The sequence below is a fragment of the Dermacentor albipictus genome, chromosome 2 (assembly GCF_038994185.2).
Source record: "Dermacentor albipictus isolate Rhodes 1998 colony chromosome 2, USDA_Dalb.pri_finalv2, whole genome shotgun sequence".
In the NCBI taxonomy this organism is placed as follows: Eukaryota; Metazoa; Arthropoda; class Arachnida; order Ixodida; family Ixodidae; genus Dermacentor; species Dermacentor albipictus.
This window is the reverse complement of record NC_091822.1, coordinates 125,138,811-125,166,356: the sequence shown is the minus strand read 5'-3', so window position 1 is coordinate 125,166,356 and position 27,546 is coordinate 125,138,811. Positions and strand designations below refer to the sequence as shown.

Sequence of the window (27,546 nt, the reverse complement as noted above, 5' to 3'; positions counted from 1 at the left end):
CTCCCGAAGTTTCTGCCACCTGAGGTTCTTTAACGTGCACCTAAATCTAAGTACACGGGTGTTTTCGCATTTCGCCCCCATCGAAATGCGGCCGCCGTGGCCGGGATTCGATCGCGCGACCTTGTGCTCAGCTGCCTAACACCACAGCCACTGAGCAACCACGGCGGGTAAATAACTTCTTTCACCGCAGTCAGCATGGTTTTCTGAAATATGTGAGATACAAGAAGTTAAATTTACTAATGAGTGCATGCATTCGTTGACTTTGGGTTCTTACTCGACTGCATGCTTTTGAACTTCTCGAAAAAGAACTTTCGATAAACTTAACCATCAACTAATAATGCTTAAATTAAGCCGTTCGAACATTGAACTATTAATGCTTCACTGTATTGAGACTTTCTTTACTAATAGAACTGAGTACGTTTCTGTTAACGTCGCTAACTCACCTGTGGCGCCAGTAAAGTCAGGTTTACCTCAGGGATCAGTTCTAGGACCCTTGTTATTTCTGATTAATAATAATAATTTACCAGTGGAAATCCCTTCTCTTTGACTATTTGCGGATGACGGCGTGAGTTACCAAAATATTTCCTTCACTGATACTGATAATGATACTGATATTACACTGACACTACTAATGTCCAAACTGACTTTAATGACATTGTCACCTGGTTTAAATTGTGGAATAAATTGAACACAGCCAAATGTGAATTAATGAGAGTTTCTTACAGTCGATTCTCCTGTCCTATTTGTTCCTTTAACGGCATTTCACTAAATTCTGTAACTACCTGTAAATACCTCTGAGTTCACATCACTAACAATCTTTCTTGAAAACTGCATGTTGACACTATGATATCTAAAGCCAATCACAGGTTTCGTTTTCTAAAATGAAACTTTTTACTTGCTTCTACAGCGCTCAACAGACACCTATACATTCCTCATGTTCATCCTAATCTGGAATACGTCTCATCAGTGAGGGTCTCAGGTCACGTTACAGGAATCAAGAAACTTGAACCGTGCAGAATCGCTCAGCTCACGTTGTCTATCATCGCACTGCCAGCTTAAGCAGCATGAAATTCAGTCTATACTTTCCTTCCCTCGCTACTCGTCGAAAGCTGTCCCGCCTTTGTCTCTTTCATAAAATCTACCACAATAATCGTGTATTCAACGCACATTGGATCAGACCAGCTCCCTTCATTCCACTGCATCTATGCCACAAGCTCAAAGTTTGCATCCCGCGTCATAACATTGTCACTCCATTCCCAGTCCTTCATTCCTAAAACATTCCACGGCTGAAACCATATTCCTGCTTCGTTAGTCAGCATTACAGACACTGCTCACTTCCGCAGATCCCTTGCCAGCATAATCTGAATAACTTTTTTTTCTCCTATCTGTTCAATTTACGCATTCTTTTGTTATTTTTTCTTCATTTGTACGTCTAAAAACACCATTTCAGTCGCGAGAAGAATTTCTATTATGGGATATTGTTTATTCACTGATTGTGTTCTCCTGCCTTCTTTTCTATTTCTTTCTTTATATATGTGATGATAGCCCCTCCCCTCTCTGATGCATTGTATGCACCAAGGATACAAAAAAGAAATGACTCACCAACGATCGTTCCCGTAACATGAAAGCCATTCTCGGACTCGACCTCACTCAAACCTTTGATAACATTTCCCATGCAGCTATCCTTGACCAGGTCTCCAACCTCCAGCTGGGAGAGCGAGCCTACAATTACATCCGTGACTTTCTCTCCAATCGCACGGCTACCCTCTCGGCCGGGGATTTACGATCAAACCAGTTTCCCCTTGGCAGCAAAGGCACCCCGCAAGGTTCAGTTATCTCTCCCATGCTCTTTAACTTCGTCATGATTGGCCTTGCCAAGGAACTACAGCAAGTCGACAATATCAACCGTACCATCTACGCCGACGACATCACCATCTGGTCGTACCAAGGCAGCGATGGTCAAGTGGAATCGGCCCTCCGAACGGCGATTGACACGGTTGAAGCCTATCTCCAAGGGACTGGACTGCGCTGTTCGCCGGCTAAATCGGAGCTTCTGCTATACAAGCCCATTCAGCGGGGTCGCCCTCCCAAACACCAATCTGATCACCGACCCTGTGACGCCATCACCCTACGCCTTCAAGATGGCAGTCCTATCCCACACGTCCCTAGTATCCGGGTTCTCGGTCTCACCATCTCTACCAACGGCTCCAACGCCTTAGCTCTCAACAAGATCTGTGCCCAATCTCAAAACACCCTACGACTTCTTAAACGTATATCTAACCTTCGAGGAGGACTCAAAGAAGAAAGCCTTCTCCGACTCGTCCAATCCTTTGTCATATGCCACATTACCTACGTTGCTGCGTACCTCAACTGGTACCGGGCTGAGCAGAACAAGCTCGACACCCTCATACGAGGGGTCTACAAGCAAGCACTTGGTCTCCCACATTGCACCAGCACTGAACTCTTCAACCAACTGGGAGTTCACAACAACCTTTCCGAACTCATTGAAGCCCAACAACGCTCTCAGCTTGAACGGCTCACCCATACTGAAACGGGGCGCTTTATTCTGTCCACGCTTGGCTTCACCTACCATCAGCAACAGGGCCCCAAACAACCGTTCCCGACCGACATCCGTAGCTGGATCTACATAGACCCTATCCCTAGAAATATGCACCCTGAATATAACAGGGCCCGGCGCCAAGCTCGGGCCGGAGCTATCATAAAAGCCCTTGCCAACGTACCTGGCGTCACATTTGTTGATGCAGCCCGATACTCCAATGGCACACGATTTGTGACCGTTGCCACACGCGATGGAGCCCTACACCATGCCTGCAGCGTCACTACCCCCACTGCAGAGACGGCTGAAGAAGTGGCCATCGCCCTGGCCACTTTAGATCCCACCTGTCACACCATAGTGTGTGACTCTCGCTCAGCCGTTACTAACTTCAGCAAAGGGCGTATTTCTCCCCAAGCTCTTCGCATCCTCTGCCAGGCACCACACTCTAAAGACAGCATAATCTCCCTAACATGGATCCCGGCCCATGCGGGCCCTGTCCACCCACACCACCCCAATCTCAACGAGGTCACCCACTCCATTGCGCGAGGCCTAGTCAACCGCACCGGAGTCACTGGAGATGAGTTGGACACCAGGGACAGTCTGACAACTTATAACGATCTCGTTAAGGCCTTTTACCTGAGTCGCCGAATCTTCCCCCCGCCTCACCCAAAGTTCAGCCGGGCGCAGGCTACCACCCTGTGTCTACTACAAACAAACACGTACCCTTCACCCGCCCGCCTCCACCTTATATTTCCGGACGTCTACACTACCCCCAACTGCCGGTGCTGTGGAATTCACCCGGCTGCGCTTCCGCATATGCTATGGGAGTGCCCAGCACAGTACGCACAGACTAACAGCACGACTCTCTCGTCGAGGTTGCATGAGGCTCTGCGGAGCTCCGCCCTCGACGACCAAACCTGGGCGACCCAGCACGCTAGCAAGGCGGCGGCGAGGCAAGCCCTCGACGTCCCTTCGTGGGAGGCGTAGGCCCGGCCATCATAAAGTGCTGGTTCTACAGTAAAAGTTTATTCCTCCTCCTCCACCATCCCAGCCCTGCAAAAGTGATGTTCAGCTAAACTGCTGTTAGATCACCACTGATACTGCTGAGGGTGGTATGCAATGCTTGATTGATTGTTCAGGAGATTCTTTTCAGCTCGTTTTTTCTTGAATGCATGTTGTTGTGTGTGTTGTATGGCTGATTTCAATGAATGCATGCACTGTTCGCTTTAATATGCTGAGCGCTTGTGGCCTGTGCCTTACGGCGGTATGAGCCACTGCTTACGGGGTAAAAGCATTTTTGCTTGCTTACGGGGGTATGATCCATTGTTGTTGATGATAGATTCTTGTTTTTATCTTGTCTTTTATTGAAACGTATGCTTGTATGTACGGTATAGGTGTGATTCTAATGAATGTATGCGCCGTTCGCTACACTTGGTTGATTGCTTGTAGCCTCTGCATTACGAGGGGGTTGAGCCATTGCATTCTTGCTTGCTTAGGGGGGTATGAGCTATTCCTGTTGATGATAATTTTTGCTTACGGATGGGCATGAAACATGCAGACCATCGTGTGGCTAACAGCTTCGCTGTAATAAATAAATAAACGGCAAAACAGAAAAACAAAAGGCCATTTGCATGAATAGTGACGCTTCCAAGACCACCTCAACGCCCAGCAGATATCTGCTTGGTGCAGATTGAATGACTGTGAACAAGCAAAAAGGAAAAAGACTGTGTGCTGCAGGGAAATGTTAACACGCTTGTTTGCCACCATCGAAGCATGATGACATTTGAAATCGATACACCCACGGAGACTTGGCGGTAAAAGGTACTAGAATTACTTATTTTACTCCTTTTCTTCACTTTACGATCGAAAGCCAACGCAACTGAATAACCTTTTCCTTCGCTCAAGCATGCTTATAAATTTAAATAAATATTTTAGTCGACGCGCAGTGCCGTTACTTGTTTTTAACAATTTATGGTCAATAACATTTATTTAGTTCTTCATTGTCCGGCCCTCGACACCGCCACAAGCCACGAATTAGCTCCTCTGGTCATAAAGTTTGGAGTCCCCTGGTCTAATGAGTAGCACATCGGGCTGCTGTGCTGATTGAACAGGGTTGGAAACATATTTTTCAACCAATTTGGGTCACTGGGTATGTTACACTGGGGACGGGCTACTGTTCAGTGAACCTCTTTGAAGCCAACCTGCCGTACTATGTATGTGCTATTTGGTCTGTGCCGCTCTTCAGTGACACAAAAAGTGTCCTTTAAAATGTATCGAGTGCTGGGTGGAAGCGCACCCACGCCACGGGCGGACTTCGCGGCGGCGCCGCTAGATGGCGCCGCGCACGCAGCAGGAAACGCATGAAAGAAGCGCATGCCCTTTTCGGCGTCAGCAGTATGGTGTCTGGCTACATTGCTTCAATACCAATCGCATCTACGTCGACGTTATTCGTGCGATGAGATCTCGGCGAATCATTGTAGCAATTTCTATTATGTTGTCACTGTTAAAAAGAAAGAGAGAAATAAGGCCTGATTTCAAACCACGCATTCTATTTGGGAGAAAGAAACCATAGATAGGATCGCACTAAAAACAAGGACAAGATGGCGGTTCCTTAGCTGAGAACTTATGACGCCGTCGTACACGTTTCAAACACCTTTGCAACACTGGGCCTGATTCCGGCTTGTTAAGGTGTCCTTGCGCACTTTGTTTAGACTAATTATACGCGAAACGTTTCCCTTAGCCAGAGTAACAGGTCGCTGAAAAAAAAGCGCCCATCTACAGACAAACTCCTAGCAATTACCCTTCTGACGTAGCGAATTGAAGAAAAGTACTGAATCATGTATGGCGTATACGCTTGCTTCGAGATAGGGCTGCAAGATTTCTGGCGGCATGTTGATTGAGTGGTGTTGAAGCTGCATACGTGACATGGCCACGTCTCCTTTTTTTTTTTTTGCTCTTGCGAGGAGGCAGGATGTCTGTTACCATCTAATGCCAGTGCTCTTGATGCTCTAGCGGCGGCAACACGCCGGCCATCGGCACGTTATCTCTTCTTTATTGCTGACATTGTATCCAAATATTGTGCCACCATTCAGAGATGAAGCTGTAGCGACCATCCGTCACTTCGCTGTGTCCGCCACGGAGGTCATTGCCCTTTGCTGCGGAAATCCAGTTTGCCTCGCCATGGGGGTCATTGCCCCTTGCTCGAACCGCTTGAAGCGGCTGTCCGACAGGGGAACGACCGCGGCCGATCGGTAACCCTGCTTTTCCTCTTGAAGAAAGCCAGTCGACTCTCCGTTCTCAACCTGCCAAGGCGTGTATTACTCTCCTCCGCTAAACTGAGCTTCCAATACGGCCACACTTTCTGGAAAGCATGATAATAGTCACTACACTGTAAACAAAAGTTAGCCGACACTGGGGTTTTTGCGGCTCATGAGCTTTGAAGACTACCTTGCACCAGAAAATTACTCTGGCATGAGGCATTAAAATGCGTTACATTACGTCGTTTTACTACCATCTCTGAGAAACGTAGTAAAAGGATGTCATGAGCCGGCTTTACGACGTACAGAGTTTTAGATCATGTGACCAAAAACCATCTATTGAGAGTTTAAAACCACGTGATCTGGAACCAACCTGAAGATCACGTGATTAAATACTACCACTTTACTCCCCAAGGTTGCAAGCTCCGCCCAATCCAGTTAAGCCTATCCGGCCGGAAGCAAGCGTGTCGGTCAAAGTTCATTGCCAAGCACAAGCCCACTTTTTCATGCTTCTACGAGCGAGAAAACGACTGTCTCTTGTCCACTTTGAAGCTGTGAACGGAATCGTCACGACCCACTGTAGCACAAAATAAACAAAACGTTGGTTAGTTGTAGTGACAGTCAATGGAAAGCCTCACGCACTAGAAATAGATGCGATCATGTCGAGCGGGCTCACGTAAAGCGAAGCAGTGTTGTGCAGAGTTTTTATATTGCGTTTCTCGAAGTGAATCTAAACTCAAGCTGGGGAGGGGGGAGGGGGGCTGGATCTGGGCGGAGCTTACGCGCCGCTCGACCGTTCGGATACACGCACGTTGGATCGGACGCCGAATCGTACCGTGTGTCCCCTGCTTAAAGCTCGCTCATGGTTCGGCGTTAGTCCCTGTATATCCTTTATAAATAAGGAAGCCTACCTAGGCACTGTAAACCCAACAATTGGGGCCTAAATGCCTGCCCTCCTCCCAGCTACAGTTTCGTTTGAGCGACAAAGTCTGATTTCGAAGGCCGTGCTTTTGCAAACTGCACGCGACTGAAGCGGTTGCGAATCTTGAAGGCGACATCCGCTTCGTTTTTTTTTTATACATAAACACTACATTTTCTTAAACTTCGTATAAAAAAGTGCATATTTATAGAAAGTTAACATTTTTGGACTCAAGAAATTTGTTAAAGTGTCCCTACCGATTGTTGTTAGGAAAAACACGTAATTTTCTCATTTACGACACATTTTTCTAAAAACCGCAGAGTGGCGCCACTGCAGTATTTGTTTGGTCGACATACCACGTTGGTTGTCGTAAATGCACATTACAGTAAGGCGGTATTTGAGATATTTTAGAAGTGCCTAGACAAAATGTGCTCCTTGTCATGTGCAGTAACCATCGCAAACCCTCCGGACTCGTGTAACGCCGTTAGTTCGCCGTGTGTTTCGTGCGATCTATCAGTGTCGACAGTGAGTGTCTTACTACAGCGCCCGTCGAGCTGCCTTTGTTCTGCCGAGCTGCTTGCCCGCGCTCTCGTGAAAAGTCTGGTACTGGAGCTTCGAATCGTAGTGTATGGAAGGCTGTTGAAGGTTGTGCTTTTGTGGAGCTGGAGTTCATCGGAAGTTCTACAGTGCTTGCGCCAGAAAGACGTCGGTGCCTCGGTACCTTAGAGACGAAGGAGCGTTGGCCAAGTCTTTTTGAAAGGTAAGCAAGTTTGGCCCTTGCGCGCATTCTTGAACTTATGATTTACGTAATGAACGTTGTGTATCTAGCTAGAGCAAAGCGCTTTCTGATCGTAGGTTGGCCGTCTTGCTGTGCACATTTAGCAAGCAATTTCACGAAGGCTTCCTCTGATGTTACAGCGTACTTGCATTCTGCTGTAAAATATATGCTACCCGCCTTGATTGCTATGCCTGAATGGGCACACAATTATGAAAACACTGAAAGTTGCTGCTCGTTCGGTAGTTTTCTGGCAAGAAGTTATTCGTTATATATGCATTCCCGCAAGTACAGTACATGTGTAATGTATCCGTCGATGTATCATGGGCTTCGCGCGTTGGCACGCGATTCCTATGTTTGACGCTTAAGCGGATAGAAGCTTGTATGAAGATTTTTGTATGTATACAGTTTGGTTTGGAGGACCACGTCGCGAGAACCTGTGTATTGTTTATGTTCTTGAGTGTCTTCGCGTATTTGTCTTCTATGTTGCAAACCCGACATAGGCCGATATTACAGTAACGAAGTTTATTTTTAATCGAGACATTTCAGACACCGGCCTTTAAGAAAGACATAGACCAACCAATTCTTACGAACGGGATGCCAGCTCTTGCAATCGTAGGTTATACGGCAGTGCGTAATAAAGTAAGGACTGCGATTTTGTAGCTATACTTGCCCCTCGATTCTATACCACTCTTGTCGCCCACCGCAAACGGCCGGCTGTTCCAGTACGTAGCACGGGCCGGGGCGGCGGTCAGACCACTTACGAATAACGAAAAGGAATAGCATCGCTACAAAATCGTGATCTAGCTTTCAGAATGCTTTTCATGTGCTCAATATTTTTGTTTAATCCAATGCGCCACGTTTTACTGCATATATGAGTTTTGTTTTTGATTGTCCTGGTAGCCTGTTGTTGCTGCTTTCGTTCCTTCCTGAAACTTCACTTGTTACAAAATATCAGTGTAACTTCCTTAGATATAACAAAGAGACATTTGTGCAACCAGGCGCAAATTCATGCAGCTGGCTGTGTGAGGCTCTCTTTGCAATTCCACATGACACTGGTAAATAACAAATTCCCAGGTTCACAGCAGAATAAATTAAACATTTCTTACTTTTGAAGGCTATGCGGATTCTGGAGGCATCCCTGCATCGAGCAGGAACCTGCTGCACTGCTGGAAGCTGGACAGCACGACAATAAAGCACGTGATCTGTGCGCTTTCTCAAAGGTGCGTACAAAACTGGTGCTGCCTTTCGAGTTGTAGGATACATTTGTGTTATATGCAATCATTTTACTGTATTGCCATTTTCAGGATTTCTAGTGGCTGATCACGAATTTTATGTTTTGGTGGAGTGCCCTCAGTTTAATGAATTTACCTAAAGTAGCCTCCTCTGAGTTAAATATAATTGGGTGCTTGAGTAATTATGCCTTATATACTCCATATAGACTATATTAATCTAGCCAAAATGCCTTTTTAAGAACCATGAATTGAGGTTTCGTGCCTTGAATAATGTGCTCTAGAGTGTCTAGAAAAATGCGTTGTACCACCTAAAGACATGGTTTACGGAAAAGTGCCTTAAGCAATGCTTTCGCACAAAAGTTGTATCATCAAGAGTTTCAGAGAAGCCTGTGTGGTCGGTATGAAACATGACAAAGACAGACATAGACCAACCAAATACAACATTAAAAGCAATACATTTTGGCTTCCATATGGAAGCCTTGTTCACAATAAGGCTAAAAAAAGTGGAAGTGTATATTTAATTAAGTAAGTTTTAGCATTAGATGGGCGTGGGCTCCTTGGTTTCAGATAAACGTGTGTCCTGTTGATTGCATCTCCAGGGAATCCGGGTACAGGCATGGCTTCCAATTTCTTTCCTGGCCGATTATGCTAGACACTATCCAGTCACTATTGTGTTTAGTCATTGCTGCATGCTCTGCCAAAGCATTTGATGCCACTCTTTTCTCATCCACATCGTTCTGATGTTGGCGTAGCCATTGCTTAAAGTTGCCCATTGCTCTAATGTAGATAGTATTCATATACACATGTTATGTTTCAAAGGTCAGAATTCATGTCAGTAAAATTTTTGATACGGTTTGTTACTGAGATGGCTACCTCGTTGGTTTAACATATGGCTTGTCACTGGGATTGCTCTCTTGTTTGTTTAGCTTCTTGTCAGGTTCTTATGGATTTGATTTTGTGCACAATGAGATGTTACACACACACCTTGCATATACATGAAAAAAAGGTTTACAACAGAGATAACATATATGCATGGGCATATATATGTGTCAATAAAATACTCGAGCCTCATTTCTGCCTACAGAAAAAGAAGTTATTTCTCCTCGAGGGCATGACTGCTTGCAATAATGAACCTCCAAGAAAAGGTTTTCTCTAATCCGTATTTTTGATATCTAAATGCTTATGTAGCATGTACAAACTGCTCGCATCAATTTCTCATTGGGATGAGTAGTCTAAATTTTAAATTTGAGTAATAATTGCAATAAATAACTCATTTCACCTGTCTTCTAATTACTCTAAAATTCTATGCTTCTACATTGCCAAACCTTTTATGAAATTAGTTTGATGAGGCCCAATATACAGGGCTTTCTAAATTGAAGGTATCAGTACCGGGGTTTGATTGTGAACAACACAATCAAACCCCGGCCCTCAGTCCCCAGCAGCTGCGAAGCAACTGACCACGGCGGCGGTCAGACCTGCGACGCTGCAGATGGTGCTAAGAATCACTGGCTCCGGACAGGCCGCCATTGGAATATGAACCTGGCAACGTTTAACGCTAGAACGTTATCTAGTGAGGCGAGTCTAGCAGTGCTATTGGAGGTATTAGAGGGCAGTAAATGGGATATAATAGGGCTCAGCGAAGTTAGGAGGCCAAAAGAAGCATATACAGTGCTAAAAAGCAGGCACGTCCTGTGCTACCGGGGCTTAGAAGAGAGAAGGGAACTAGGCGTCGGATTCCTGATTAATAAGAATATAGCTGGTAACATACAGGAATTCTATAGCATTAACGAGAGGGTGGCAGGTCTTGTTGTGAAACTTAATAAGAGGTACAAAATGAAGATTGTACAGGTCTACGCCCCTACATCCGGTCATGATGACCAGGAAGTCGAAAGCTTCTATGAAGACGTGGAATCGGCGATGGGTAGAGTGAAAACTAAATACACTATACTAATGGGTGACTTTAATGCCAAGGTAGGCAAAAAGCAGGCTGGAGACAAGGCAGTGGGGGAATATGGCATAGGCACTAGGAATATCAGGGGGGAGTTATTGGTAGAGTTTGCGGAACAGAATAATATGAGGATAATGAATACCTTCTTCCGCAAACGGGATAGCCGAAAGTGGACGTGGAGGGGCCCGAACGGCGAGACTAGAAATGAAATAGACTTCATACTCTGCGCTAACCCTGGCATCATAAAAGATGTGGACGTGCTCGGCAAGGTGCGCTGCAGTGACCACAGGATGGTAAGAACTCGAATTAGCCTAGATCTGAGAAGGGAACGGAAGAAACTGGTACATAAGAAGCCGATCAATGAGTTAGCGGTAAGAGGGAAAATAGAGCAATTCCAGATCAAGCTACAGAACAGGTATTCGGCTTTAACTCGGGAAGAGAACCTTAGTGTTGAAGCAATGAACGACAATCTTGTGGACATCATTAAGGAGTGTGCAATGGAAGTCGGTGGTAACTCCGTTAGGCAGGATACCAGTAAACTATCGCAGGAGACGAAAGATCTGATCAAGAAACGCCAATGTATGAAAGCCTCTAACCCTACAGCTAGAATATAACTGGCAGAACTTTCGAAGTTAATCAACAAGCGTAAGACAGCTGACATAAGGAAGTATAATATGGATAGAATTGAACATGCTCTCAGGAACGGAGGAAACCTAAAAACAGTGAAGAAGAAACTAGGAATTGGCAAGAATCAGATGTATGCGTTAAGAGACAAAGCCGGCAATGTCATTACTAATATGGATGAGATAGTACAAGTGGCTGAGGAGTTCTATAGAGATTTGTACAGTACCAGTGCCACCCACGACGATAATGGAAGAGAGAATAGTTTAGAGGAATTCGAAATACCACAGGTAACGCTGGAAGAAGCAAAGAAAGCCTTGGGAGATATGCAAAGGGGGAAGGCAGCTGGGGAGGATCAGGTAACAGCAGATTTGTTGAAGGATGGTGGGCAGATTGTTCTAGAGGAACTGGCCACCCTGTATACGCAATGCCTCATAACGTCGAGCGTACCCTAATCTTGGAAAAATGCTAACATAATCCTAATCCATAAGAAAGGGGACGCCAAAGACTTGAAAAATTATAGACCAATCAGCTTACTGTCCGTTGCCTACAAACTATTTACTAAGGTAATCGCAAATAGAATCAGGAACACCTTAGACTTCTGTCAAGCAAAGGACCAGGCAGGATTCCGTAAAGGCTACTCAACAATAGATCATATTCACACTATCAATCAGGTGATAGAGAAATGTGCGGAATATAACGAACCCTTATATATAGCTTTCATTGATTACGAGAAAGCATTTGATTCTGTCGAAACCTCAGCAGTCATGGAGGCATTACGGAATCAGGGTGTAGACGAGCCATATGTAAAAATACTGAAAAATATCTATAGCGGCTCCACAACCACCATAGTCCTCCATAAAGGAAGGCGTCAGGCAGGGAGATACGATCTCTCCAATGCTATTCACAGCGTGTTTACAGGAGGTATTCAGAGACCTGGATTGGGAAGAAATGGGGATAAAAGTTAATGGAGAATACCTTAATAACTTGCAATTCGCTGATGATATTGCCTTGTTTAGTAACTCGGGACAGGCACGTACCCAGGGGGGGGCCCGGGGGGGCCCGGGCCCCCCTCGAAATCAAGTGGCATACCCCCCCTCCCCACCCATGCCACCACTCCTCACACATTCCTAAAGCGCCGCCAGATCAACGCTGAGACTTGGCAGCTGTTCATCGGTCAGCATTATGCTGCCTTTTTTACCCCTTTTAGATGGCGGTAGTTATCGACATCTCTTGTAATGTGAAGGACAGTTTTCTCATAGATTCCGCACCCGTGCGATTAACTCGAGATGCGTTTAGTTGTCACCATCTATTCAACCATCACGCGCATAGCTGTTGCTTTTGTTAGTTCAGCATTCTTTGTTTAGGCTGATTCTGGGACCAGGAGAGGGATGCGGCTGTTACTCAGCTGGTCTGTACTCTCATGGAACGAGTTGCAGCCGGAGAAAACGCCAATTGCGTTTAACTTTTCTCTTTGCTTCATTATTTCCTTGAGTTACGGCTCGCCGCGACGCTGGCAGATGCCCGGAACCTTATACACGTTATATGGGTTAGATAAGGTGGGAAATAGAATAATGTGAAAGAGCGTCCATCATGAAACCCTGCAATAACCCTTAAACCCACTAGCAAGATGACTGTCGCCCGTTACCTTGTCTGTTTTTGCTTAACTATATAGCACTTTTCGTGCAAAATTGGCAACTGGAAACAAAAATCGCAAGGAGTTGAGAAATTAAGCGATCTACTAAGGGAGAGAGCTAAGGCAACAACCAAACTGCAAGCAAAAGCGAATAATAAAAAAGTTAACCGTTGTTTATGAGAATATTTATGGATCAACATCTTTTTATTTAAAAAGGAAGTAGAGAAAACGCCGCCGGAAGTGGAGAACAATTACTTGTTTTGAATGACGCTTCTACAGTTATTGGTAGAACCACCTCACGTAGCCACTTCTCTGCTGTGCTTATGTGGGTGTTTTTCTAACCTTTCGCGGTGAGCGCAGTGCTTCTAGAATCGCAGTCCTGCGCTCTACGCGGTTGTATGGGACCGGTGGCCGTGCAGCGTTACGCAATTCGCGGAATTGTCAAAACTGATGAACAAGGCGAAAATAACTGATATTCGAAACTATAACATGAGAAAGACTGAAGAAGCCGTAAAAAAATGAACGCAGCCTGAAATCAGTAAAAAAGAAACCTGGCATAGGACAAATCATGATGTATGCACTAAAAGATAAGAAGGATAATATCATCAGCAATCTCGAAGATATAGTAAAAGCAGCGGAAAAATTCTAAGCTGACCTGTATACAGTACCCAGAGGAGTCACGATACCTCACTTAGAAACAGTAATGAACAGGATACAGAAACTCTCCTATAACTAGCGATGAGGTCAGAAGGGCCCTGCAAGACATGAAGCGAGGAAGAGCAGGAGGAGAAGGTGGAATAACAGTCGATTTAATCAAAGATGGAGGAGGCATAATGCTTGGAAAACTGGCGGCTATTTATACAAAGTGTCTATCGACTGCAAGGGTCCCATAAAACTGGAAGAATGCAGGCAATATACTATTCCACAAAAAAGGGGACGTTAAGTAATTGAAAAACTATAGGACCATTAGCTTGCTCCCAGTATTATATAAAATATTTACCAAAACAATATCCAATAGAATAAGGGCAACACTGGATTTCGTCAATCAAGGGAACAGGCTGGCTTCAGGAAGATATACTTTACAATGGATCACATCCATGTCATCAATCAGTTTATCGCGAAATCTGCAGAGTACAATAAGCCTCTCTATGTGGCTTATATAGATTACGAAAATGCATTTGATTCAGTAGAGATACCAGCAGTCATAGAGGCACTATGTAATCAAGGAGTAGAGAATGCTTACGTAAAAAGCTTGGAAAGTATTGCTACATGCGTGTTGTATTTGTTTGTTTGAACGATGCGCGTGGGCGCCATCACTCCAGAAAAGAGGAGGAAGAACGAACTGGGCTCGCGCTGTGAATCTAACCGGTCAGCGCTGCAACCGTTGTTGTAAATATAATCTGTAAATAGTTTCTCGTCTTACTGACTCGTCCTTCGCGTAAGAATATCTACAGAGGTTCTACAGCTACCTTAATTCTACACAAGAAAAGCAGGGACATACCTATAGAGAAAGGGGTCAGACAGGGAGACACAGTTTTTCCAAAGCTATTCAGTGCGTGCTTAGAAAAATTCAACCTATTAAACTGGGAAGGCTTAGGAGCAAAGATCGACGGCAAATATCTCAGCAACCTTCGGTTTGCCGATTACATTGTTCTATTCAACAACAATGCAGACGAGTGACAACAAATGATTGGAGACCTTAACAGAGAGAATGTAAGAGTGGGGTTGAATATTAATATGCAGAAGATGAAGATAATGATAAATAGCCGGGCAAAGGTACAAGAGATCAGGATCGCCAGTCGGCCACTAGAGACTGTGAAGGAGAACATTTACCTAGGTCAATTAATCACAGGGAAGCCTGATCATGAGAAGGAAATTCACAGAAGAATAAAAATAGGTTGGATCGCATACGGCAGACATTGCCAGCTCCTGACTGGAAACTTACCATTATTATTGAAAAGTAAGGTGTGCAATCAGTGCATTTTGCCAGTGCTGACATATGGGGCAGAGACTTGAGAGCAAGTTAAGGACAGCGCAAAGAGCGATCGAACGAAGATTGCTAGGCACAACGTTAAGAGAGAGAAATATAGCGGTTTGGATCAGAGAGCGAACGGGTATAGACAATATTGTAATTGACATCAAGAGAAAAAAAATGTAGCTGGGCAGGTCATGTAATGCGCCGGTTAGATAACCGTTGGACCATTAGGGTTACAGAATGGGTTCCAAGAGAACGGGAAACGCAATCGAGGACGACAAAACACTAGGTGTAGCGATGAAATTAGGAAATTCGCGGGCGCTAGTTGGAATCGGTTGGCGCAGGACAGGGCTAATTGGAGATCGCAGGGAGAGGCCTTCGTCCTGCACTGCACATCAAACAGGATGATGATGATGATGGTGGTGGTGGAGGTGGTGGGCCCCCCCCCAAAAAAAAATCCTGGGTACGTGCCTGTCAGGGGACCAACTGCAATGCATGCTCACTGACCTGGAGAGGCAAAGCAGAAGAGTGGGTCTAAAAATTAATCTGCAGAAAACTAAAGTAATGTTTAACAGTCTCGGAAGAGAACAGCAGTTTACAATAGGCAGCGAGGCACTGGAAGTCGTAAGGGAATACATCTACTTAGGGCAGGTAGTGACTGCGGATCCGGATCATGAGACAGAAATAATCAGAAGAATAAGAATGGGCTGGGGTGCGTTTGGCAGGCATTCTCAGATCATGAACAGCAGGTTGCCATTATCCCTCAAGAGAAAAGTGTATAATAGCTGTGTCTTACCAGTACTCACCTACGGGGCAGAAACCTGGAGGCTTACGAAAAGGGTTCTACTCAAATTGAGGACGACGCAACGAGCTATGGAAAGAAGAATGGTAGGTGTAACGTTAAGGGATAAGAAAAGAGCAGATTGGGTGAGGGAACAAACGCGAGTTAATGACATCTTAGTTGAAATCAAGAAAAAGAAATGGGCATGGGCAGGACATGTAATGGGGAGGGAAGATAACCGATGGTCATTAAGGGTTACGGACTGGATTCCAAGGGAAGGGAAGCGTAGCAGGGGACGGCAGAAAGTTAGGTGGGCGGATGAGATTGAGAAGTTTGCAGGGACGGCATGGCCACAATTAGTACATGACCGGGGTTGTTGGAGAAATATGGGAGAGGCCTTTGCCCTGCAGTGGACGTAACCAGGCTGATGATGATGATGAGTACCTATTAAAGACTGTGCTAAGAAAATGCTGCTTGTGTATGTGGTTTATTCATTTCTCAGACAGAAGCTTTACACCCAAGTGCAGTCAGTAAATCGAAAACAATTGCGTCTTGTTCAATAGTTCTCGAGCACTTGTGCGTCACTATAGTCGGATACAAATTTAGAAAAAAGGGAGGCCCCGCCCAGATGAATGAAGCGCGACGTCCGATTGCCTCCACGACTAAAATAATCCCGCTCAAAAAATCGTGCTTAGGAAACGCGCAATTCTCAGTATAAATAAAGAGTTTGATGACTGGTTTAGTAGAGCTCTCATGTGCTACAGCACATGCCAGATCGCAACAGAAAAATAACCCCGTGCCTTCCACAACGCTGCCCGTCGTCTGCTCTTTAGCTTCATTGCAAGTGGCAAAAGTAGAAAGAGCAACTCTGCATGGCATTTGTGCTTGTTTACATGTACACGGCACATTTACTACTCCTGTTCCGAGCTTCAAATGAATCAGTTGCTACTGAACAAGTACTTATATAAAACAATGTATTTATCGCAACCATTACAAACCCAAGATGCTCAGTGTCAGCGAAAGCACCGTGTTAAAGCTGAGGAGGGAGGTCAAAGCTTCGCATATTTTGGATGGCAAACTGTCGACGCCCTCACGAAAACGCCCACAAAATGTGGAGAAAAGAAGAAGCAGCACGAAGTAGGACACGTGTGCGCTGAGGTCGTGTGCACGATTTCTTTCACCACGAGATACCGACGATCGAGAAGATCACTAACGAGTTCTCGAAGCGTATATTGTGTTATGTTTGTGCCCTGGGATTTGCCTGACGGAAGGCCAGTGCTATGGTTTGTCGACCGTCGAGGCAGCATTCATCCCCGCATGGTGCCTGCCTGCTTCGGACACGACTACGTGCACGGCTCGAGTTTCCTCGCGGCTGCACGGCGTCCACGATGGAAGCAGCCACCGGATCACGGACTGCTATTCCGTCCCTCCCTGTCCCGGCAGCAATGCACCCCCCCCCCCTCCTTTCTCCGGCGGCGCCCACACCACAAACGACTCCCGCTGTGTTTGGGACAGTTTGCAAAGGAGGGCTGTGTTTCGACCCGGTGCCTTGCAGTTGGTTCCCTTTGTCCTATGCGGGCCACAAAACTTGCCCGGCGCACCATTCTGACCAACTGCCAAATGGTCCTGACGCCGCAGCGCGGTTCAAGGAAGCGCCGGCCACCAAGAGCGGCGTTAGGACCCCGGAGGCTGCCCAGACCCTCTCTCTCACGACCTTGTTTCGTCCTTGGGGACTGTCTGGGGGATCTTTGGACTGAAGGGTGTTATTTAAGCAGCTTGCAGCTGCTCTGTTGGTCTCTGTCCTGATAACGACGACAACATGTAAACATTGTATAAAGAATTATTCGCAGAGAAAACTCTCCTCGTCTCTGACTCTGCATAAAGCGAGGTCCAGATCTCCTGCCAGCCACACATACCTCGGCAAACGCAACAATGGATCTCCCATCACTGAAGCGGTGTACTGTGTGTCAAGCACAGCAGCCAAGCATTCTCCCGTGACCTATCAAATAAATAAGCGGTTCATTTGATGACATATTCCTTCTAATGGAAGCCCAATTCTGAAAAAGCAACGACCTGCACAGATCATGCTCAATATAAGTGTTGGCATGGAAACGTGCTGAAATGCCGGAAAATCTGAATGCAAATGCAGTTATTAACTCTGAATAACTATGTGGGGCCCGAAATGCTCATTCGGGCAGCCACTGTCCAGCTTCACACGAAAAAGCAGTAGTCAACCTGAATGAAATTGACAGCCACTCTTCGCAGCCTGCATGCCAAAGCACATTGTGCTTTGCGTGCAGTTGTGCTGCCCCTACTGTTTTTTCCAGCCCGTTGAGATGAATAATGCCAATGTCAGAAGGCCCAAAATACTCTACTGGGCAGCCACCTATGAGCATGATGGGCCCTGTGATGAAATAACAGTCATCAGGGCATGCTTCAAAGGCACCTTTAGCAGTCTGCACGTCAAAGCCCAGTCAAGCCGTCACCACTGTTGGTGAAACGGCAGCAACCAATGCGACAGTGACAGCCACTGTTGGCAGCTTGCATGCAAACACACATTCATGTGGTGGCATTGTTTATTTTGGTTACCTGGCCTAGGCAAGTAATGCGAATAAGAGAACAATTATCAAACATCATTAGCTTAGTTATGCCCAATATACTCAGTCGGGTAGCTATTAATAGCAGTAGTCGAGGGCACGCTTGAAAGGCACCATTAGCAGTCTGCACGTCAAATCACAGTCATACCGCAGCCATTGTTGTATTTATTTATCTGACCGGGCAAGTAACACCAATGTAAGCACAATTATTCACCCTGAATAGCTCTGCTAGCATTGTGCTAAAAAATGCTGAGTGAAGTTGAATTTGTTTTATTGAGGCAATTATTTAATTTACAAGCCATCGGCATGTCGATCAACGGCTAGGTTCAGACAATGTCATTTGTGAAGTAACAAATGGTGAAAGTTGCAAAAGCTCTCAGTGCACTGCTTTGCTGGGCTCCATTCACTGAAGAATGTCTTTGCAACGGCGAAAGCGTCAGACAGAAATCACACCCCGCTGCACATTGTTATTCGTGCTGAAAATTTTCGCCATCATATGTGATAGGCAGCGAAACCGTTTGTTTACTAAGACTGAATGCATGAAAAATGCAACAGCATAGCAAGGTGTTCACAATATGCAGCCTTTCATGTGCACTTCTGGCTAGCTGCCACATGCACTGACGCATAAACGTGAGCAGAGGTAAGAGGCAAAGTTGCTGTGCAACCCACATGACGCTTTTAAGAAAATGTATCTCTAAACCTTTCTGTTTTGATAGGCGATCAAAATATGTTTTGAGCAAGTTGGTTAATCACATTGCAGCAACAATACAAGAAACAAGGACAGAAAACGCAGCGAGTAGGCAGATTGAGAAGATGAGGTAGACCAGTGAGAAAGGTCTTAATGAGATGGAAGAGGCCAGTCCTGCAGTTTACAGGAGTTAGTGCTTTGAATGAGATTGGCTAATGAAAATGTGTAAGGACTTTACTGAACGAAAACTATCAAAAACAAATGCTAATATAAAATAAAAGGACAAATATGAGTAAGTGCAAACACGCATGGAAGCAGGAACGCTGGCAACACAACTTATGCGTGACTGTGCCACAGCACGCATTCTACAGCTTGCGTGCGCGGTGAGCACTGGTGGAAAGAAATCAATCGACGGTGCTATACACAACGCTCGAACACCGCCATTAGACGCTCGGCTATCTCACTGTTGACAATGATCACTCACGCTAAGTTGACGGCGACAAATCTTTGCATTGGAGGCTTCTTTGTCAAATATTTTCTGTTGAGACGCTCGTAGGTTTGTTTCACGCGCGCACACTTTTCTAATTTCTCCTCAGAATGGTTTTGCTCCATCACTTTACCCCGTCCGACGAAAAATGCAGCGACACGGTACACGAACTCACCCGCCGCTGACAGCAGGCACCAGACTTTGGCAAACTTTTCTTGTCTTAACTTCACTCAGGAGCGAAATAAAAAAGACATGAAACAAACAGGCAGGATGTATGTTTGCAGCAATCACCGAGGCATCCTATTTTCAGGCAAAGCGTAGCGCAGCATCAGCGATGCTCGCTGCAATGTTTCTTCGCCGGATCACGGCTTAGAATAAACGCACGCGGCACAGATGCCGCATTGTAAGCTCGCAGTAATATTTCCGGCATGATAGACAATGACAAACAGATTGGGAATTCACTGTGACGAGGCATTGACACGCACAGCTGACGCGACTTGGCCCAGTTCGAAGCCTGGGCGGCCATCTTCGACGGCGGGCCACCGGCCGTCCGGCGCATGACGTCAGTCCAGAGTGCGCACCCATTAGTGTATGCTCGTGTGCATCCGCCTCGGATGAGTAAAGGCCCCTGTTTTCTAAAGTTGTATCCGACTATAATCGAGCACAGCTTGACCCTTGGCCTAATACTAAATCAGGCTTGAAGCTTTCAATGTTTGCTAACCGCTAGAACAGCACCAGATTTCATTCTGTGCCAAGGGGTGGAACGCATTTGCTTAGAGCTAGGCAGATGAATGTCTTTCTTTTGCATTGAAGTTCCCAATACTTTCTAGTCTTAGGTGAAAGTACACAGCTCAGCACAACGCATGTATGGTATACGTAAGGGTACATTGTTCTTTAAACCGTATCAACAAGAAGCAGCTACTTCCATTTTTGCAAACCTTACCTTATTTCCTAACCTTTCCTTGATCAAAAGTGTAGAAAATTAATCTGTGCTTGTTCTGTTGTTTCGCAGGTAGACATCGGCGACGGTGTATATGTTGAAAAGGGCCTGCTGAAGAGGCTGCGCCTGGATGCTAACAACTCGGGCTTTCAGTTTGTGGGGGGCCTCTTTAAGGCTCCTTTTACAAAAGAAGAGGTTGAAGGGAGGCGCTACACATGGATGCGCAGCGATTGTTTGTGACAGCGTCACTGCTGGCAGGCCTGGCCTGCCTTTTCGCTTTGTTCTGGGTCTTCCACGTTATCTACTCGAAAAAGGCCCACAGGATTTTGACATTTATTGAGCACTGCTTTCTGGATTTTCGCTACACAAAGCCGCAGGTGAAAGCATTGGATTTAGTCAATTTTTACAAGAACTATTGCTAGGCAAAAAAATTTTCAGATGCATATCCTCAAGAAAGTTTCTGTCAAAATTATTTTGCCTAACAAAAGCACTCGTGGGTTCTGTGGCTGACAGGTTGCCCAAGCCATGTAGCACAGTGCTTGCTTTAAAGGGACACGAAAAAGAAAATTTATTTGAGCTTTATTAGATCATTCTTCTACAACACCGAAAAAACAACTCCCACCATGAGAATTGGCTTGATAAGCCAGATAACTTGCAAAAACGAAAACTGGTGTCGCCACCACCACCTTATAGTTCCTGCACCAGCTCGCTGTGATATGGAATTTGACGGTGTCTGTTCGGGTCTAGCTAATGTTCTACTGGCCAATATTGATGAATTCTGTTGTAAAGGTGTCAAAGAATATACTTAGTTGAAGTATGACTCCACACTGATGTGCGGGCACTGCATAAAACTTGAAAAATGAAAGTTAAATCTTCATTTTCTCATGTAATAATCCGCTTATTGCCACAATGTTCATGAATACAGTTCTGAAAGATTGTTTTATCAGTCTAAAATGATTTACTGTTTCACTTTAGTATTTCTGTAATGGACCTTCAGCAACAAAATGTGTGTTAGTATTCCACAGGTATTCTCAGCGGGGGCAAAAGCACTAGCAGCATGCTCAATGATTCTGTACCAACTGATAACTTGAAGGATATCCTGTGCCACTAGGGTTAGGCCAACGTGGCTCTGTGTTAATCACCACAAGTGTATTATGCAAAACTTAATGGCCCAGAAATTGGTAATTCAGGAGGGAGTTGAATTAGCTATTTTTTTTTCTTTATCATGGACTTCTCACATTACACTTTGTCACAATGCATTCACTTTAAAGTAACTGTGGAGAATAAGGTGGTTTGGTATTCAGACATGCCTTCTGTGTGTAAACAGTGTTAGATGAGCAATACAAAGATACACCATAGATGCTGACTGGCAACGTGAAGGGGTTTGAGGGCAGCTACAAATATACATCCTTGTAGGCGTACCTATAGCACCATGTTCAATTTGTCACACAAGCATATGGCATCCATCACAACTGCATGCCTAGAAACGGACAAGGGCAACACACTCAATTCCCTTTTAGTCTATCTAAGAAGCACTACAATTTTTAGGCAACGAAATTGAAATCTGGCTTGTACCCATAAGTACTGCAATACAGTTGTGCAACATGTTCCTCTTGTGTGGAAATAGGGCTGCATACGTTTTCTTTGAGCACAAGGGGGAGTGGTATAAGTTAGAGCCCCTCCATCCACGTGCCACTGCCGCTTTCTTAAGTAGCGACAACCTTTGTTGTGCGCCGCCTTTTCCCCTCACACCAAATCCGGTCCCAGCATTTCCAGTTTAAAAGTTTCCGGTTCCGGCGTTACCGCTTCCTGAAGTTGTGCTGCGGGAATTTCCGCTTTGACTGCCGATGGTGAGACGCCCACGCGTGCTTAGCAGAGCTGTGGGAGTCACCATGAGAAGAATGCAAAGGCGACAAGCTGTTGTATTCCGCTGAAGTAGTAATTCGTGGTCGCTGTTTTCTAAATGCACGAAAAACGGCAGTGGTCTCCAAGCGCCCAGGCACTACATTCCACTGTACGTTGTCTCTCGTGGCACAACCCGTCGCAGGTTGACGCGAAACAGCGAACACAATCAGATCGCTGATTGCAATAGGCGGTGGTACTTGGATGGAATCGCATTCACAGTTTAAACCGCAGCTGGTGCAATTAAAGCCTCTCCATCGACGCGAAAGTAAACAACGTTAAGAAAAACATAGCGTTACTTCCACTCGGAACAGGAAGCTGCAGCTACGGAAATTCCGCTTGACACCGGAAGCTAAGGGGGTGAGTGGCAGAGGAGCGTGGAGGAAGAGGGTAGGTTGGCGGTACTTAACCTGGTCGGCGGAAACGTGTATGGAGGGGCTTTAGTATCAGTTAATGGCTGTTTTCACATATATGTTTTGTCGTGTGTATTAGCAATCACCATTTTCCTTATCTGAGTGAGGTCATTTTTTAGAAAGTTTGAAAGTTTATAGAACATGTTGCTCATGGTTGTTGCAGTTTTCTTCCTAACTATCCATTCATTGCACTGTGCACCCATGTCTTGGGCAACTAGCTGTTTGAAGGTCAGTATGCTATCGATGGGTCTAATGGTAATCTCTAGTGCCCTCTCATTTGCTTGTTGCAATACTGAAGAGTTTTGTATATTGTGTCACTTGTTTATTTTCACTGTACTTTAGTTTCACTACATCTTGAATGTGTTGTGATAGTTTTTCTTTTGCAATGAAAGATATGGTGGACAGTTGCCAACACTAATGTGATAGTATCAATGCTTGCTGTATTTATCACGATTGTTTCATTTCGCTGGGGCACTAATGGTCATTAGCAGCAGATGCTAGCTGCCCTTAAGTGGAATGTTTTTGTGTTGCATAGTATTGTTCATGAGCCATTGAATGCACTGCACGCGCATGTTGTGGACAACTGCCTGTTTGAAGAAATTGTCTGCATATTCAGTGGGTCTAATGTGAACATCTCTACTACTGACTTAGCTTCACTACATCTTGAATGTGTTGTGATAGTTTTTATTTTGCTGCGACAGATGTGGTGGGCAGTTGCCAGCACTAATGTGATAGTACGAATGCTTGCTGTATTTACCACATGGTTGTTTCATTTCGTCTGAGGCACTAGTGGCCGTTAGCAGCAGATGTCATGTGGCCTTATGTGCAATATTTTTATGTTGCATAGTTTTGTCCATAATCATCCATTGAATGCACTGCAGACCCATGTTCTGGACAACTGCCTGTTTGAAGGAATGATCTGCATATTCAGTGTGTCTAATGTGAACATCTCTAGTACTGCCTCTGTATTTGTGAGTTAGATTTTGTATTGTGTGTCATTTTGTTTTCACTGTGCTTTAGTTTCACTACATCGTGAATGCGTTGATAGTTTTCCTTTTGCAGTGAGAGATATGGTGGGCAGTGGCCGGCACTAATATGATAGTACGAATGCTTGCTGTATTTACCACATGGTTGTTTCATTTTGTCTAACGCAGTAATGGCCATTAGCAGCAGATGCCATTTGGCCTTAAGTGCAATATTTTTATGTTGCATAGTTATGTTCATACTAATCCATTGAATGCACTGCACACCCATGTTCTGGACAACTGCCTGTTTGAAGGAATGACCTGCATATTCAGTGGGTTTTATGTGAACGTCTCTAGTACTGACTGTATATTTATCAGTTAGATTTTATATTGTGTGTTGCTTGTTTTCACTGTACTTTAGTGGGATTGCACATTGAATGTGTTGTGATGTATTTTATTTTGCTATGAGAGATCTAATGGGCAGTTACCAACCCCCATTCTGTGTGCTAGTACAAATATTTATTATGCTTATCACAGCATTATATAAGGCTATAGTTTTGTGATGATTAACTCATGCCTGACTTTTTTATGAGAAACATGTCAGAACTAATAAACAATCCCTCATGCTTGGGATCCATGAAATCATCTTTGTAATCTTTCAATTGTCTTCGAAATATTTCCACATCAGGCCCAAGAAACTCCAGAACGGGCTTGAAAAATTACTCTCGGAAAGAACCGAGAAAACCTGATGAACGAGGTAAAAAAATACTCCGAGATCAGCTCCAACAAACCACAGAATGGGCTTGAAAAATTACTCTCAGGTAGAGCTACGAAACCTTGATAACGAGGTAAGAAAATACCCCGACATCAGTACCAACAAACTCGAGAATAGGCCTAAAAATAACTCCCAGGAATAGCCTAGAAAACTGGATGAATGAGGTAAAAAAATACTCCCACATCAGACCCAAGAAACTCGCGAATGGGCTTGAAAAATAACTCTCAGGAATAGCCGCTAGAACTTCGTTATGGCAGTAAAAATATAGTCTCACTATCGTCCCTAAAAACCTTCCCACAGATTAAAAAATTACTCTCGTTTCTACATACAAAAACCTTGGTCAGCATGGTAGTAAATTTTTACCTCGACTGGTACGTAGTAAAAAAAACCCAGAAACGGGAATGCGATACAGGACGAGCGGTTTACTCCCGTTTCGCGTTATTTTTGTTTAGTGTGTATACAACGCGCGTACTTAGGTGGCAATCTTGAATTTCTGTCTTTCTCGTCCTACAGCTTGTCCGCCTTATTAATTGACAAACCGGAAGTCAGCGCATGACGGTAGGAGCGATTCTGCATACAGACAGACTCACGTTCGTCACCGGACTTTAGACGCGTCCGGGGGTGGCAGAGGGCACCCCAAAAGAAAATACTTATCTGGCCAGGTCAGATCAATGACTTGCGTCATCTTTTTTTTTTTTCGACAGCGGGCGTCCAGCGTTCGTCGTCGGACGAAGATGGTCGCTTTGGCATCGATAGTTCGCTATATGGACACGAGGCCTCCCATGGTGCCTTGCCGATAAAGAATGTTCGTACACACAGTCTTCGTGTATTTGTTGAGTACGGGGACGTCGTGGGCCCTGCTGTCAATTTCACAAAATGCCAATGCATTTTTTATTGACTCACCGAACTCTTCACTTAATCCATTTTTTACTGTCTAGACATGGAGGCATATCTAGTCGGATTTTAGGTTTTCTTTAAAACAGTTAATTTATTCTGCGCCTTTTCCTTACTTCATTATCTGTTATCTTCACATTATCATAAACAAAACAAAAAGTGAGCCCCTTGGTTTCCCTTGATTTTTATAGAGATTGCACAAATAGGACAGGTCGTATTAGTAAAAGACGGCACACTTGTCGCTAAATACTTTCTTTTCTGAGAGCTCTCACTGCTTTACTTTATTCTTCTCACTCATAATGAACAACATCAATTAAAATCAAACCAGGTTTAATTTTACTTGAAAATACTTAAAGGACAGTCGCAAAAAGCTGAACGAAACACCAGCTTCTCTGAGCAGTAGCCCTTATAGAGCACCACAGCAAGTATAAATCACCACCGGACCAAGAAAAAGGCACAGTAAATGTTAGCGAACAAAAGAAAACCAACATTTGTATAATTATGTGCGGTGTGCCATTTCGTTCTCTGATATGATGGAACACTGCCCAACGAAGCATTACTTTCGGCGCGGACGTAAAAGACTAGGACATTAGAAACACAAGAACCCCAGCCTAACAACCGTTGAATGGCGGCTACGGAAAAAAGGGCATGCGAGGCGAAAGTAAGCAAGATGCGTGGTCGTATTAGCTTTTCTCTATCAGGACATCAATTCACATGTGCGTTAATCTCTTTTTTTCAGCAGTTCGATTTCTTTGTTTATTAGTGCTACAGACGGTGCGCTAGCACTAGGGCCGTATCTTCACGATGAAATATGGGATGCGTCGATGGCCTCTCGGTGCATTTGTTTGTTGTGCTCGGTAATGACCGATGTCCTTTAAAGCTCTGGCTGGCAAGCGCACCTCGAGACAAGCGCCGCGAAATTCCGTGTACCGGCGACATTTCACAGGCGTGGTTGTGTTTTCGTGACCTTTCGTTTTTACATCGACCAGTCTCTCTGACGTCCGCATGCCCACTAGACAAACAGATGTTGTAGATCGAATTTCAACGCAGTCTACATGCGTGCACCTGTGTTTATTACCATACGTAGACCTTCCTAGGCCTTCTTTGGTTCTTTTGTTTATTTTGGCGCAAATTCACTTGAGCTTGATGTGCCGACAGCACCAACTTAGTTTTTGTTGGCAATCTTCATCATGGTGTGCGATATGCCATGTATGTACGGCATCCCAATAAGCGCACGTTCTTCGCCCACTTCACGGATTTGCTTTGTTTTCTCCGCGAGTATGAAGCAATTTTCTGCAACTGTTGTCAGCATCTTGTTGGGACACCCGCTGTCCACGGAGAACCTTATCTGCATACGCAAACTTTCACACATTTTGTGTGGACAAGATTTCTTGATGGCCTGTTCGATATAAACGGTTCCTGTGCCCATTTGATTAGTTTCGAATGGCCCAAGTTAAAATCGAGCAATCTTTTCTAGCTGCTGGGGGACCATTTGAAGCAAGTGTGTCCTGGGAGGAATTTAATGTTAACATGCATAAACTTCAAGCTGTGGCCGTGTGGTACATCGCGTGCGCATTCTAAATCTCTGTGGCTTGTATAAGCATGAGGAACACGCTGTTATTCTGCTCTTCACTTCATATTCGGCCCTGACAGCTTTAGTAATATCTTCCAGTAATTTAGCTGATTCGCAGAGTGTTGGAACTACAGAGTCAACGTTTGTTTGTGCCGGAAGGACCTTCTTATTTCTCGGAAATCGGAAGAGGGCTTTTCTTTTGGTGCCCTTTGAAAGAAAGTTGATGTGTTTGCAATCAAAGCTGCCTTTCGCATTTGCAGTTATTCGTGTAAATGTTGCTGCCGCGTGCTTACAGACTTTCCGATTTCTAGGAGACTAGTTATGAAGTAGTTTGTGTAACGCTGCTTTTTTTTTTATCCTGTAATAACGTCAACACTGTGTGTTCCACCAAGGGTTGAAAAACTCACTTTCAGTGGTGTGCAGTTAAATGAGAAGCCCTTACAGGATTTTTCAATACAGAAAATAAATTTATGGCCTTTCCTTTCTCATTATTCCATAGTTGATTAGAGAAATCTGTGTATAAGATCATTTTGAATAAGCTGAAATTAAGAAATGTATTTGAATGCATAGCAATTTGAGTCAACGCGCATACAAGCTCCAAATGATAT

General features: G+C 44.8%; 1 protein-coding gene and 1 long non-coding RNA gene across 2 annotated transcripts in view; one reads left to right on the top strand and one right to left on the bottom strand.

Moving 5' to 3' along the window:
- The window catches only part of LOC135910709 (scoloptoxin SSD14-like), a 168,887-nt gene that overhangs the window by 104,012 nt on the left and 37,329 nt on the right, over positions 1-27,546 (bottom strand). The window lies entirely within an intron of this gene.
- On the top strand, positions 7,096-24,193 carry LOC139055536 (uncharacterized). The gene is made up of 3 exons (XR_011511840.1): positions 7,096-7,493; positions 8,626-8,731; positions 20,489-24,193. It is a non-coding gene; the product is annotated as an uncharacterized lncRNA (long non-coding RNA).